Raw genomic sequence first — 13,900 nt, 5'->3', positions numbered from 1 at the left:
TCAAATGTGACTTGTATCAAATTTGGTTTTTCATGTCACTAAAATGTTTAGAGTACATGCTGTCATGTACTCTACTCATGGTAGAATACTGCCAGGCAATATTCTAGGTCCTGTGTATCCATCAATGAACAAAAGAAACAAAAATCCTTGCACTGTATAGTTTATATTCTACTGGACAGAGAAAACAATAAACAAAATAAGTAAGTGAATTGCACGGTATCTTAGAAAGTTTTAGGTGTGATGAATGAGGAAAAGTAAAATGCTGGCAGGACAACAATTTTAAAAAGGGTCATTAGGAAAGTTCTCACTGAAAATGTGGCATCTTAATAAAGGTGGTGAGGGAGTAAGGAAATAGAAAGTGCAGGGCCCTGAGGCGGAGATGTGCCGTGTGTGTCTGAGAAAAGCAATGAGGCCAGGATGGCTAAACAGAGGTGAGTGACATAGAGAACCATGGGAGATAAGGCCAGAGAACTAATGAGGGGTCAGATTGTGTAGGACCTTGTAAGTCATTACCAGGACATTGAATTTCACTTTAAATTAGATGGAAAGCCTTTGGAGGATTTTGAGTAGAGAGATGACATGAGATATTAAAATTTAATGGCCTCCCTCTGCTGCTGTGTTGACAATTGACTAAAATGAGGTAAGAGCAGACTCAAGGAGACAAGTTAGAAGGCTATGGAAATAATCCAGGCAAGAGATGTTGGTGACTTGTATCAAGGTAGCAACAGTGAAGATAGTGAAAAATGATCAAATTCTGTATATATTTTGAAGAAAGTGCCAACAGTATTTATTAATGTACTGGATGTGAAGTGGGAGACAAATATAGGAATCAAGTATGATTCCAAGATTTTTGCCTAAGCAACTAAAAGGATAGAGATCCAGGAAATTAGTTAAGAAATACTGAGAGGATTAGGTTTTGATGAGGAGGATAAGGATGATCAGGAATTTAGTTTGGGGCATGTTAAATCTAAGATGCCCACTTAATATCCAAATGGAGATGTCAAGTAGATCACTGGAGTCTGACATTCAAGGGAGACGTCCAAGCAGGAGATATAAATTTGGAAGTTGTCAGTATACTTTAAGCCGTAAGAGAGGATGATACCACCACCAAGGGAGTAAATGCAAATAGAAAAAAGAGTAGGTCCAGGGCCTGAGGAGGATTAGCAAAGGAGACTAAGACAGAATGTCTAGAGAGGTAGGAGGAAAACGGAATGTGCGGTGCTGTCCTGAATGTCACATGAAGAACATTTCAAGGAGGCAATGATCAGCTCAGCCAAATGGCACTAAGTAAAATGAGGATGGAGAACTGACCTTGGCTATAGCAATCCAGAGGTAATCAGTGACCTGGACAAAAGTAGTTTGGGTGGGAATGGAGGGAGCAAAAGCCTAACTGGAGTGGATTTAAGAGAATGGGCTCAAGTAGATACTTGTATGTCAATGTTCATAACAGCATTATTCTTGACAGCCAAATGTCAACATTCTCCTCTGACTGCTTGTCTGTTCTCTCTGAAATAGGAAGGATGGCCATTGTGGCAGACAGAGTAATGACCCCCACCAAAGATGTCCACGTCCTAATCCCGGGAACCTGTGAATGCTCACATGGCCAAACTGAATTTGCAGATGTGATTAAAGGAAGAGATGGGAAGATTTTGCTGGATTATCTGGGTAGCCCAATCTAACTGCATGAGTCCTTAGAAGTGGAAGAGGCGAATGAATATTGCTACATGCTACAACATGGAGGAAACTTGAGAACCCGCTAAGTGAGAGAACACAGGCACAAAAGAGCATGTATTATATGATTCCACTTATATGAAATGTCCGGAATAGGTAAGTCCATAGGAACAATAAATTAGTGGTTGCCTGGGTATAGGGGTGGAGAGAGTAAAAGGTGACTGCTAAACAGTACAGGGTTTCTTTTGGGGGTGATGAAAACTGTTCTGTAATTGGTTGTGAAAGGTGCACAATTCTGTGAATATACTAAAGATTATTGAATTACACACTTCAAATGTGTGAATGTATAGTATGTGAATTAGATCTTCAATAAAATTATTACTAAAAATAAAAGTGGAAGAGGGAAGCAGAAAATTGGATCAGAGCAACATATGACAATGGAAATAGGGTCACAGAGTTGCTGACTTTACAGACAGCAGACCATGAGCCAAGGAATGCAGGGGGCCTCTAGAACTCAGAAAAGGTAAAGTAGTGGGCTCTGCCCTTGAGCTTCCAGAAAGGGACACAGTTCTGCCTTCACCTTGATTTTAGCCCAGTGAGACCTGTGGCAAAGTTTTGACCTGTAGAACTAAAAGATAACAAACTTTTGTTGATTTAAGCCACTACATCCGTGGTCGTTCATGTTATGAGTCATCACTTGTGAGTAAGAGCAAAGAAGGTATTAGAGGTTTGACAGAAGAGGAGGTGTTAGGAAATAGGCATGCATCAAAGCAAAAGAATGGATTGATTAGGAAAACGGAGCGTGACTACCAGCCAGCGTTAAGAGCACACTTAAGGGAGTGGGACACCTTTTCCCCTATCTAGCTGGCTACCGCGGGAGTTCTGGCTTTTGATTACCCACCACTGGGCTGTATTTCACTGATCCAAGGATGATCTATCTAGCTGGCTACCGCGGGAGTTCTGGCTTTTGATTACCCACCACTGGGCTGTATTTCACTGATCCAAGGATGATCATCTGTTACACATTTGGCAAATTATTACATCACACACCTAGCCACAATTGATTTCTAGATTGGGTTACTGACACTGTCCTCCAAAATGAAAGCAATAGGCCATTAACTAAAGTCTTAAAACAGAACTGACCAAAAAATTACATCCTTGCAGAGTGCGCTGTGATTATTGCTCAGTCCTTAAGACAAGCCCCAACGGAAATGTCTTCACCAACAAAGAGCACAGCACACAGCTCAAACGCACAGACCAGCCCCGCTCAGAGGGCCCTCCCCACAGCTCCTTCTCAGAGATGGCCCTGTGACATACAAACAAGGAAAACTCTCCCAGCAGACAGAACCTGGGGCACCCGTAGGGATCTTACTCCATTATTAAGGAGGAGAATTAACAACAGGACACCGGTGACTGGCTGGTCCTATGCTCCACCTTACTCAGCTCCTCCACCAACATGTGATGTGAGGTCTGCAGCAGTGACCACTGTATGCTGCTTTCGCTTTCCTTCACTTCTAAAGGTTTTTTTTTTTTAAGTTATGGATATCCTGTTTGTCTTTCATTGTTTTATATTTGTTGTTCTCTAGATGTACAGCATAATTTAACTCATGTGAGTTCAAGTGGGCCTCAGAGAGAGAGGCATAAATGTTTCGCTCAGCAAGCGGAAGCTCAGAGTAAACGGGAGGTGGAAGATGTGACTGTGATTTGCTCGGTTGCTCAGTTTCTGGGTGCCTCTCACAGTGTGGACATTTAGCAGGCTTGAGCATGAGTCTAGAGTCGCTAAATAGAAACCCACAATTTCCTCTGGTACTCAACAGAGGAGTGAGAAATCTGTTCCCACAGTGGAGGGAAAACCCACTGGGTTGGACCTACTGTGAGACGGCATGTCAGCCTCCAATGTGGCTCATACGTACAACATATTGCACTTTACAGGCAATTTAAGAGATTTCCAGGGTAATTTCAACTTTGCCCAATTTTTAAAGTTTGCAACATGTGCTTGTTGCATTTAGGAATTTTCTATGATTACTACAGAAAATAAGATCAACAAGAAATAAGGAGGCTAGATGAAACTGAATATAGAAGCCAGTGGCATGTGAGGAATGTTGGAGACATAAAAAGAAGTAGAGCAGATGTGTTCTGAACTAGATAGAAAGGAAAGGAAGGAACAGGATGCACCAAATATTCATGATTCAGTAAATACGCTTGAGGTACACAAGCATCCAACATTTATGAGGTCTCAGGTCAGCCACCCAGAGATGACACCATTCTGGCCCCAATGGTCCTCTGCCCAAGAAATGCAGATGAAACCACAGCTACTCATCAGGCTAATTGATGAGACAGATATTTGCAGGGATGCTCGCTCCTGCATCTTTCTAACAGACAGGCATGTATGATGGCTCCGTGCCCCTTTAGTCTGTGAGACCCCCTTGTTCAGACTAAACTCTGATTCTCTTAATGCCACCACTAGAGAGGAAAGCTGGCACAACAGGGGAAAGACAGGAATATGAACATTGCATAGTCCAGATTCAGGTGGTGTGGTTCTTCCATCCCGCTTTAGACTTATTCAAAGTGTGCTCTTCTACGCCACCTCTCTCCCCTTACTTCTCACTGTGTTTTAAACGTTTTTGATAAACTACATGATTTGAGGTTTTTGGCGTGGTTCTCTCTTCTGTGGCCTCTGGGATATCTTTGCCTATTAAGGGCCTTGGAGGTTATCATTTGCCCAAGGTAATTTCTCACACGGCAGGAGCTGACTTTAGAATCTTTGCAACAGATTGTGACTCTACTGTTTTGAGGGTCATTAAAATTGTTATTTAGCCCATAGGTTGTAAAATTGTGTACAATCATATCCAGACACTATTAATAGAGATTCTGGGAATCAGAGATGAATGTGGTAGCTGGTCATATCTTAGAATGGTTTCTCATTGAGGAAGCAAGGTATCTATTGTTCTATGTGGGGAAAGTGTATTATGACATTTGGACATATGGACAAGAGAATTTATGATACTGGATGTAGGGGAAGAAATATGTGTGTGCCCTCTATGAGACTGTCTGCCTGGCATGCCCTCTCCTCCTGGAAATTACTACTCAGCATTCACATATCTGGCAAGGAAGCTACATGTTCCTGTAGTGTCCACTTCCTGGATTTCAGTTGTTTTACGGATGGGTACTTGAGCTAAGTCAATAAGCCCTTCTCTGGGATTTCTGAATTTAGGACTCAAAGAATTGAGGTCAGTTCCTCTCCAGTGTAGACATTTGTGTGGTATATTCTTACAGACTGTAGTATATTAGGATTTTAACCTGATACCTTGGGTTCTAGAGCCAGATTGCTTAGACGTGAATCTGGACTCTTGACATTTACAATCTATGCGAACTTGGGCAAGTGGCTTAACATCACTTCAGTTCCTTATCTGTCAATTAGAGACAATTACAATATCTACTTCATAAGGTTATAATGAATATTAGAAGAACTTAGAATATCACCTTGTACTCAATATATGTTAGTTATCTTTACTCTTTACAAATCAAGACAAATGTTTTATTTTCCCCAAATCTGACTCCAATTCTGTGTTACTCAATTCAACATTTTTTTTTTTGCACACATACTATATTCCAAGCATTAAGTTAAGCTTAGGGGAAAAAATTATGCCAAAATAGACATGATCTCTGCCTTCTTGAATCTTACAGTTTAGTGGGGGAGACAAATATTAACCAAATAATCAATAAATAATCATAATACAAACTATAAGATGTGCTATGGACATGTAGAAGGTGGCATGAGAGGTTACAATTGGAGTACCAATCCAGTCTTCCTTAAGAAAGCAATGTAAGAGTTAGTAAAGGAAGAGGACATCAGAGAAAGCTTTCCAGGTAGAGGGGTCATGCGCAAATGCCCTCTGAGGCTTGGCGGTAGTGAGAAAAGGAGGAGGAAAATAGCATGAAATGAGGCTGGAGAAACAGGAAGGGACCAGATCATTCAGAACCTTGCAAGATGAATAGGATACTGAAGGTTCAAAATCTTGGAGGTTAGGTTAAGGATTTTTGATCAGGAATGGTAGCAGTTGAAAATGAGAGTAGACAGGGTTGAGAGATACTTAGTAAAAGGGAAAGAATCAAGCATTTATCCTGCTTTCTTACATAAACTATACCACTGGATAATCAAATAACTGAAGAGGGGTGATTTCCCTTTGTAGAAACATTGCAGCTACTAAATGAGGAATGACTGAATTTTATCACCATTTTAAAACTCCTAATGAATGAACTGATGCAGACATCATTCATCAACAGCCATTAACATTATAAAAAGAGACACAGGTGCAAACTGTGTGTCTCCTAAAGGAAAAATACAGCACTACCTATGAAGTTATCCTGCCAAAAAATTGAACCTGAATCTGATAAAAACATCTAGATCTTACCATCAATGTCCTGAAAATACAGAGGACAGGGAAACATGTTAAAGTACACCATGGGGATGCAACTGACAAAACTGGGCTTGTGGCAAAAACTACAGGACAAACAACCTAGTTTCTTAATTTAAAAAAAAAAACTAGGAAAATAAAGAAAGAAAAAAAATACAAAGGACTTTAAAAATGTACTAACCAAACACAGTATAACTCCTCACTGAAACATTTGGTTAAAAAAAAATTGTAACATGTATGAGTCTGTTGGAAATGTGAATACTAACTGGAAGTTTTATATTAAATCATCATTTTTAATTGTGATAATGGCATCGAGACTTTTTTAAAAAGTCTATCTCTTTTAGAAATACAGACTAAAATATTTACATAGAAAATCATATGATATCTGGAATTTTCTTCAAAATAATATCAGAAGGGGGAAAATGGATGGGGGTATGGATAAGGCAACACTGGCCAATGACTGGATTTGGGGGCTTGGGTGTTAGGTACAAGTTTATAAAGTTTTTCACTTTTCTTTCTATTTTTTTTTTGTATGTTTGAAATTCTCACAATAAAAAGGGTGTTTATCTTAAAAGAAATTTGGAAAGCGAAAATGACATAATTTTTAAATAGACTGGGTTAGGGAGGTCTCAGAGATGACCCTGGGGTTCTGATGTTTTTGCTGTATCTAAAGTGGTATGCTTTAGCAATTAGAAAACAGTGAGCAAGGATCCTGTCTTCAGAGGAAGGCCATTCATCTGTCTTGGACACGTTGAGTCTGAGGTATCTCTGGGACAACCAAGCAAAGTAGAAATAGACAGGCAGATCCGGAGCTCTATAGAGAGATCTGGGCTAGTGGTGTGCACCCAAAAGTCAATGGCTCACAGAATTTATGTGAGTGGATGGGTTTGCCTGGGCACTGGTTTTCAAACTCGAGGATGGGTCCGAATTACCTGGAGAGTTCAAACACAGATCACTGGGGCCCGACGCCAAAGCTGATTTGAATAGGTCTAGGAATGTCTTAAGAATTCACATTTCTAACAGTCTGACAGGTGATGCTAATGCTGTAGGTCTGGAGACCACATTTTTGAAAGCCACTGGCCTAGAGATGCTATAAACACTAGTTCTCAACCCTGGATGCACACTGAGAACGTCAGCAGAGATAAAGAAGAGAGTGTTTCAAGTTGGAGCCAGTGCTCGACCAGACCAAATGGGGCTCAAAAGTCCAAAAAGATGAGGGTAAAAACAAATGCCCTTTGGATTAGCAACACAGATGTAATTGGGGGCATTAAGGAGATACATTTTGGTGGAATGAAGGGAAAATCAAGTTAGAGGGGATGAGAAGTAAAGGAGATGCAAAAGTGAGGAAAAGTGAGTGCAGACAACAGTTTTGAGAAGTCTAGCTTTGAATCCTGTGAAGAAAAGCAGCACTGTGGTGGGAGGGGAGGTGGGGCTCAGAGCAGACAAAAGCATTAAGATCAAATCACTGAGACCAAATCACTGCCTTCTTCCTTGAATTAAAACAAAAACAAAAACTAAACCACCAATTCCCCTTCAGAAGATGAGTTCTATTTCAATAGTTGTCTCTTAAAGGCCTAAAGAGTCTTCAAAAATCAAAAGGAGGGACTTTAATCACAGGTATTCTGGCATCTTGCAGAGGAATGGGTAAGTCTATTGAAGAACAAGCTTCTTCCCTGACATTACAGGTCTTGGGAAGTTGCCATTCTACTAACTGATAAAATTTGCCCCCACAGTCATTTATTTCATCTATTTCACTAATCACCATTCATTATTAACATTTATCAAAGAGCTATTATGGGCTAGACACTGTGCTAGGCTCTGGGATTGAAGTGGTGAATGATGAGTGAATCACAGTGGTAATTAGAAGAGTGTTAGAGAAATGCAGGAAACTCTAAGAATATCCACCACGGAATCTAGTGCAATCTGGGGAAACAGGGGAGATGGTCTTGAATGAGTGGTAGTCAAAAAAAAAAAAAAAAAAAAGAGCTGAATTCCATTTACATGAAATGTCCAGGATCAGCAAATCTGTAGAGACAGAGAGCAGACAGATCAGTGTTTGCCTTCGGCTGAGGAGCTGCGGGGAAGGGAGAGTGACTGCTAATGGGCAGGGGTTTCTCCTTGGGGTGACGAGAATGCTCAAAAGTAGACTGCGGTGATGACTGCATAACTCTGCGAGGATACTAAAAAACACTGAACTACCACATTTCATATGGGTGAACTGCATGGCATGTGAATTCTATCTCATAATGTTCATATATATTGTTAAAAAACAAAATTCAGCTCAGTAAATCTGAACCTCTAACTCAGTTTATTCAACGACTCATGAATCAGGGAGCATCCCATCCAGCAAGCAGAAGGATGCTCCGAGGGCTTGTACAAAATGGAAGGCTTTATAGGAAGAAGACTGGGGGCAAGGGATTTTCAGCAAAAGAACAGAAAGGATTATTTTTAAGCAAGGACATCTTCTGTTGTAGGGGGAAGGGACAGCAAGGGTCTTATCTGCAGATTGCCTCTACTTCCTGGGGTGGGAGAGGGTCCATGTGACAGATTACCTCATCAGTGCTGACCAGAAAATTCCAAACTGGTTGGTTAAGATTACATTCCTGGTAAAGGTCGAAACTGCAATTAGGTCAGGTATTAAATCTAGGTTTGGTATCATGGGCTTTAGCAAAAGTGATGCCATTTGGGCCAGTGGTTTTTCTCTTTAAATGTATGCATATATATTTACATACACACACATATATATGTAGAAAAGATGTGACAATTGAATTAGCTAAGGAATGAAGTATTTATACACAGAGAGAATAATGTGTGCATTGAAACAAAGAGTGTGGCATTTTAGAAGATCTGAAAAAAAAAATCTGCAGCTGGCATGTTCCTTGAAAGAGTATAATGAGAGTTGAAGCTGAAGCTATGTCCTGAACAGGCCCACATCATGTAGCTGTGAAAGCCATGGTAAAAGTTTGAGATTTTTATCCCAAAGACGATAGGAGGCCATTGTTGTGAGATACGACTGCTATGCATTATAACTCTGGCTGCCATGCAGAGAATGAAGAGAAGAGTGTATTTGGGAAAGCAGGTATGGGGTATTACAATTATCCAGGCACATGGTGGGAGTCTTAGATTAGGATGGTGGCCACTGGCATGGACAGATTTAGGACTGGAACTGAGATGTAGTGCAATAGTGAAGTAGCGAAGCTGACTTGTTCAACTGCGTGGGTGATGAGATGGGGATACTCAAAAAGGTGCAAGTCCCAAGGTGGGGGAACAAGATGAATTTTGTTAATATAACTGCAACTACCTAAGAAGGGAGCAAGGGTGACTGGTACAGTAATGAGTTCTCCTTTATTGGAATTATCCAAGTCAGACTAGAGATCTTCCAGTTAATTGTTAAGTGCTCTTGCTTTGAAATAACTTGTGGACTAAATAACGAAACTCCCATTCAGCTCTGATGGTCTATCACAAGCAGGTGTCACTTTCTGCCAGAATTTGGTCCCCTCAAAAGTTCACAGATGAAAGAAAACCCTCTTTGCCTGGAATTTGAATTCCTCAGAATCACCTACACCAGGTTAATAATTAAAGGTTCCTCATACTGTCTACATTTGTTTGTTTCACCTGTGTGCAGGATTCTGGTTTCATGAATCCTCCCAGCAGTATTATTCAACCTAGTGTCAAAGAAAGGTGTATATATTCCACCAACCCAAGGGCAAGTCTCTGCTAGCCCAGGAAGAAGGTGGGAGGCTGCAGAAGCCACAGAAACTGACCCTGCCCAAAGCCAAAACAGAGGAGAGGACTCTTAGAAAATTAATCTTTGTATTGTCTCTCACACCCTACTCAAGTATCTAGTATTGTGCCCTGAGGGCCCCACAGCAGTTTGGTGGTTAATTGACCCACCAGTCCCCGGGTAGGAGTGGGGTGAGAGCATGGTAATTTTTTAATGTAAAATGAAAAAGAAAAGGGAGAAGACACAAGAGAATAATCTAAGAAAAGCTGTATTTTGTGCCAGGGCTGCTAGTCTTGCCCTGAAATGGAGCTGCCACCTCGGTCCCTTGGGAAACAGTAAGGTCTTGCCTAGTGGTCTTTTATCCACTGTCCCAGTAAATGCCCTAGGAGAGGTCGACGGGAATTCTGATTGCTTTATTCCCACTTTGTTGCAGGTGTTACCTTGTTCACACACTTTAACACACCCCCACCAGGACTCCAGCCTCCTGCCTTTCCTGAGACGTGCTCTGTCGCTGCCGTTCCTCTCCCAGGGTAAGCACTCCGCCTTCCCTTCTCCTTGAAATCTCTGCACAAAACTTCCTGGGCCTCATCCGCGTCTTTTTGACTTTCCTCATCTCTGAAATGGGAATAAAAAAAATGATGGGGGAATAATAGTGAAATCTGTGTATTACAATTGCTGTTGAGGATTAAACCTTCCATATACTTGAAAATCTGGGAAACGGCCAAGGACTAGAAAGAGACGTGGTTTTTTGGGCCTTGATTTCTCAAGTAGATTTCAGTGGTTAGAGTGAGGGTGCTAGGGTGCTGGTCTCTCAGTGCGGAGATCACTGTAAGACGTTACAAGTGTTTCAGAAGAAACCTCCTTTCTGCTTGGGGCGGGATGTCAACTCACCATGCACAAAGCCCTTTGGAGAGAAGTCTCTCGGCGTCAGAGCTGGAGGCGTGAGAAAACAAAGTATGCAAGCTCCCGGCGCCCGAGGCGCTGCAGGCCGCACCCCACTCCGCCTCCTCCGCGCCGCCCGAGGGCTTCGCCTGGAGCGCGCTTCTGCCCGCAGCCCGGGGCCCTCCTGCCCGCCGGGTCCCGGTCCCCAGCGCTGGCCTGCCGGCCCGAGGACGCCAAGATCTAGGGTCCTGGGAGTCTCAACACTTCACACGATTTTGCAGTAGACCAAGAACTCGAAAGTCCCCCGGGACAGTACCGGTCCCTTCGCGGAGCCCCGCACACTCCCTGCCCCCGAAAGCCAGGTTAGTGGCGGTAGAACCGAAGGCGAGTCAAGAATGTGGGAGGTACAGGCGTTATTTCTGGGGCACTTCCAAGTGCCCTCGTGTCGAGGGAACGAGACGGGCCTGGGTCTAGTCATTTCAAAACCGCACGACCCGCCAGGTGGCCCGGGCAAATTCTAGAACAATCTTAGGGCACCGAGAGGACGCCACGGGGCGCCAAGGCCGTGGGCTTGGGGGCCCCGGCCGGGGGTGGGCTGTCTGCTGAGGAAGCGGGCTCTCGGAGTCCTCACCTGTCGGGGGCCGCCTCCCCGCAGGCCTCAGTTTCCGCGTGTGAGAAATGGTCTGACTAACCCGCTCACCTCCCTCACCGAGAGAAAGCGGCTGGGGTGTTCCGGTCCAGCGCCGCTACAGAAACCACTCGAGATAACAGGAGTTTGTTTCGTTTTTAGTTCAGAGAAAACACACACCAAAAAAATGCAAGAGGCGTGAACCATGCCCAGAAATGCTTGCCAGGGAAAGCGGAGAGCCGGCTGAGAGGACGGCGAGAGGAAGGACGAACCGGCCAGGGCTTAAGCAGCGTGTGTAGGTAACGCTGCGTGTGCAGGTAACGCTGCACGTGCGCACAGACGCAAAAGATGCAGAGACCGTGTCAAAACCCGCGGGTGCGTCAGGAGACCGGGTCGCCCACAGCTGCAGTCCCGGCGACCAGGAGCGGCCTCCTCTGCGCTTGCGCAGTACCCGCGTCTCCCCCGCCACCCCCGCTCTCGCCCCGCCCCCGAGCTCGCTCCGCCCCGCCCACCTGCCCTCCCCTTCCCCAGCCCGGCCGCCCGCGCAGAGCATTGTGGGACACAAACAAAGTGCCCCCAAACAGGCTGGAGTGAGCGGAGCGGCAACGGCGGAGGCGCCGGCCCGCACGCGCGCGGCGGCGGCTCCCTCCCAACCTCCCCCTCCCCTCCCCTCACTCCCCTTCCCCTTCCCCACCCCGCCCCGCCGGGAAAACGCGAGCCGTCGCCGCGCTCCCCAAACCGCCGCCTGCCCTCGGCCAACCGTCCCCAACGGCCGCCCGCGCGCGGCTCGCCGGGCCCCCTCGCTCCTCCCCTCAGGGCCCGGAGCGCTTCCCTCCCGCCGCTCGCGGGCACGCCGCCGCTCGGTGCCGCCATGCCCCAGCCGCAGGCTGTCCACGGGCCTAGGCGCGGCGGCCCGAGATAGGGTCCCCTGCGCCTCCCGGGGGAGGAGAGAGGCAGCGAGCCGCGCGCTCCGCCCCCTCCCCCCGGGCCGCCGCCGCCGCTGCCTCGCCGCCTCAGCCTGGCGGGGAGGAGGAGGAGGAGGAGCAGCAGGCCTCCGGGCCCCACACCGCCGCCCTCAGGTAACAGGGAGGGAAGGGCCGGTCCGGGGCCGGGCGCGCCCGCCGAGGGGCTGACACCCGCGTCCCCCATCTGGGCGCTGGACGGAAGGGAACGCCCGCCCTCGGCACCCCCATCCGCTCGGAGAGACACCCCGCAGGGTCCCCTCTGTAGCATCTAATCTTCCGGGGAGGACACTGGCCCTGGGCCCCGCAGCTCGGCAGGAATTGCCCCGACCTTCCAGGGCGCCCCCCGTCTGCACGCGCGTTTGCCCAACACCCTAACCCCGCGGAGGCGGGGTGTTACCTCCTCTCTGGTGGAGCCGGGAGCCCGAGACCCGACTGTTCCCTCCTCTCCCCTGCTTGTGTTTCTCTGATATGGAAAGAAAAGGGTGGCACTTATTTAAGAAAGGAAAAAACACACACACACACACACACCTCTTTTTCTTCCCTACCTGAGGATCACTCTGCATCTAGTCATTTTCTGCTGGCCTAACCAGCCAGAGGGGATACCTGCGAGTGAAATGACAGGTACGTTAGAACCTATTAAAGGAAACTGCGTGCTTGTGGGTTGTATGAAGCCACCCGAAATTTAGAATAAAGCCCAATAAAAATTATGTGCTTTATTGGAACTTATTTACAGAAATGAAGACAAAAACAGATTTTTTAAACAAATAAGTGGACTGTCTGTTGGTCAGGAAGAAATTCTCTTTAACTTCCACTTATTTTTTTACGTTTTATTCGGATAGAGGCTAATAGCAAAAGCAGACTTCACAGTTCTTCACAAAAAGCAGACTGTCAGTGGATATTTAATTTTACCTAATGTAGTTTCCTTATCATGGAATGTGACAACAATGAAAGGAATGTTTAACTATAGCGTTGTATTTCAGGATGATTGCGTTAATTAATCATGAAAACCAGATTTACTTATTCTGTACAACACTGCTAGACATTTTTTACATATTGTAATCTGATTTGATTCTTGAACAGCTTGATGACTTAGGTATTATTACCTGAGTTTTACAGATGATACAGAAACTTAAGTGATATTAAGCAACTTGCCTTAGGCCACACCACTAGTAAGTAATAAAGGTGAGATTTGTACCCAGATGTAATTCCAGTGTAGGTGTGTTTTCTACTGTACTTTTCAGTGTGGGTACACTTTTTTTATACTTTATTATGAAAAATGTCAGTCTCATGGAAGGTGAGAAAAATACAATGAATACTGCAGTATGTAGTTTCAGTGATTAACATTTTTGCCATGTTCTTCCCCCCTCCTCCCTTCTTGTGTGTAAGCATTTGAAAGTAAGTTGTGAACACTATGACACTCAAATATTTCAGCATGCATTTTCTAAAACTAAAGATGTTCTACTAACCACAGTATTATTATGGACACCTTTCTAAAGTAACAGTCCATATGCAGATTTTCTTAGTACTCCAAGGTCTCTGGGAAATCCTCCTCCCCATTCAGTCAGGATTTATGCATTGCATTTGGTAATTATGCCTTTAGTCCCTTTTTTAG

General features: G+C 44.9%; 1 protein-coding gene and 1 long non-coding RNA gene across 10 annotated transcripts in view; one reads left to right on the top strand and one right to left on the bottom strand.

Annotated features, from left to right (window-relative positions):
• Positions 1–11,745, bottom strand: part of LOC116150162 (uncharacterized) — a 58,796-nt gene extending 47,051 nt beyond the window's left edge. For all 4 annotated transcript variants that reach the window (XR_010378983.1, XR_010378982.1, XR_010378984.1 and 1 more), the window contains exons 1-2: positions 11,327–11,745; positions 10,254–10,428 (exon numbers count right to left, since the gene is read on the bottom strand). This is a non-coding gene — a long non-coding RNA (uncharacterized LOC116150162). The remainder of the gene's footprint in view (positions 1–10,253; positions 10,429–11,326) is intronic.
• A 135-nt stretch (positions 11,746–11,880) lies between these two features.
• Positions 11,881–13,900, top strand: part of ZBTB44 (zinc finger and BTB domain containing 44) — a 44,263-nt gene continuing 42,243 nt past the window's right edge. For 4 of the 6 annotated variants that reach the window (XM_031443369.2, XM_031443368.2, XM_064482225.1 and 1 more), the window contains exon 1: positions 11,881–12,402. The gene's annotated coding sequence lies outside the window, so the exon portion shown is untranslated. The remainder of the gene's footprint in view (positions 12,403–13,900) is intronic. The other 2 variants (XM_064482226.1, XM_031443367.2) reach the window with 2 other exon arrangements.

The sequence above is a fragment of the Camelus dromedarius genome, chromosome 34, assembly GCF_036321535.1.
Source record: "Camelus dromedarius isolate mCamDro1 chromosome 34, mCamDro1.pat, whole genome shotgun sequence".
NCBI lineage: Eukaryota > Metazoa > Chordata > Mammalia > Artiodactyla > Camelidae > Camelus > Camelus dromedarius.
The sequence above is the reverse complement of the archived record's forward strand: the minus strand, read 5'-3'. Positions and strand labels throughout refer to the sequence as shown.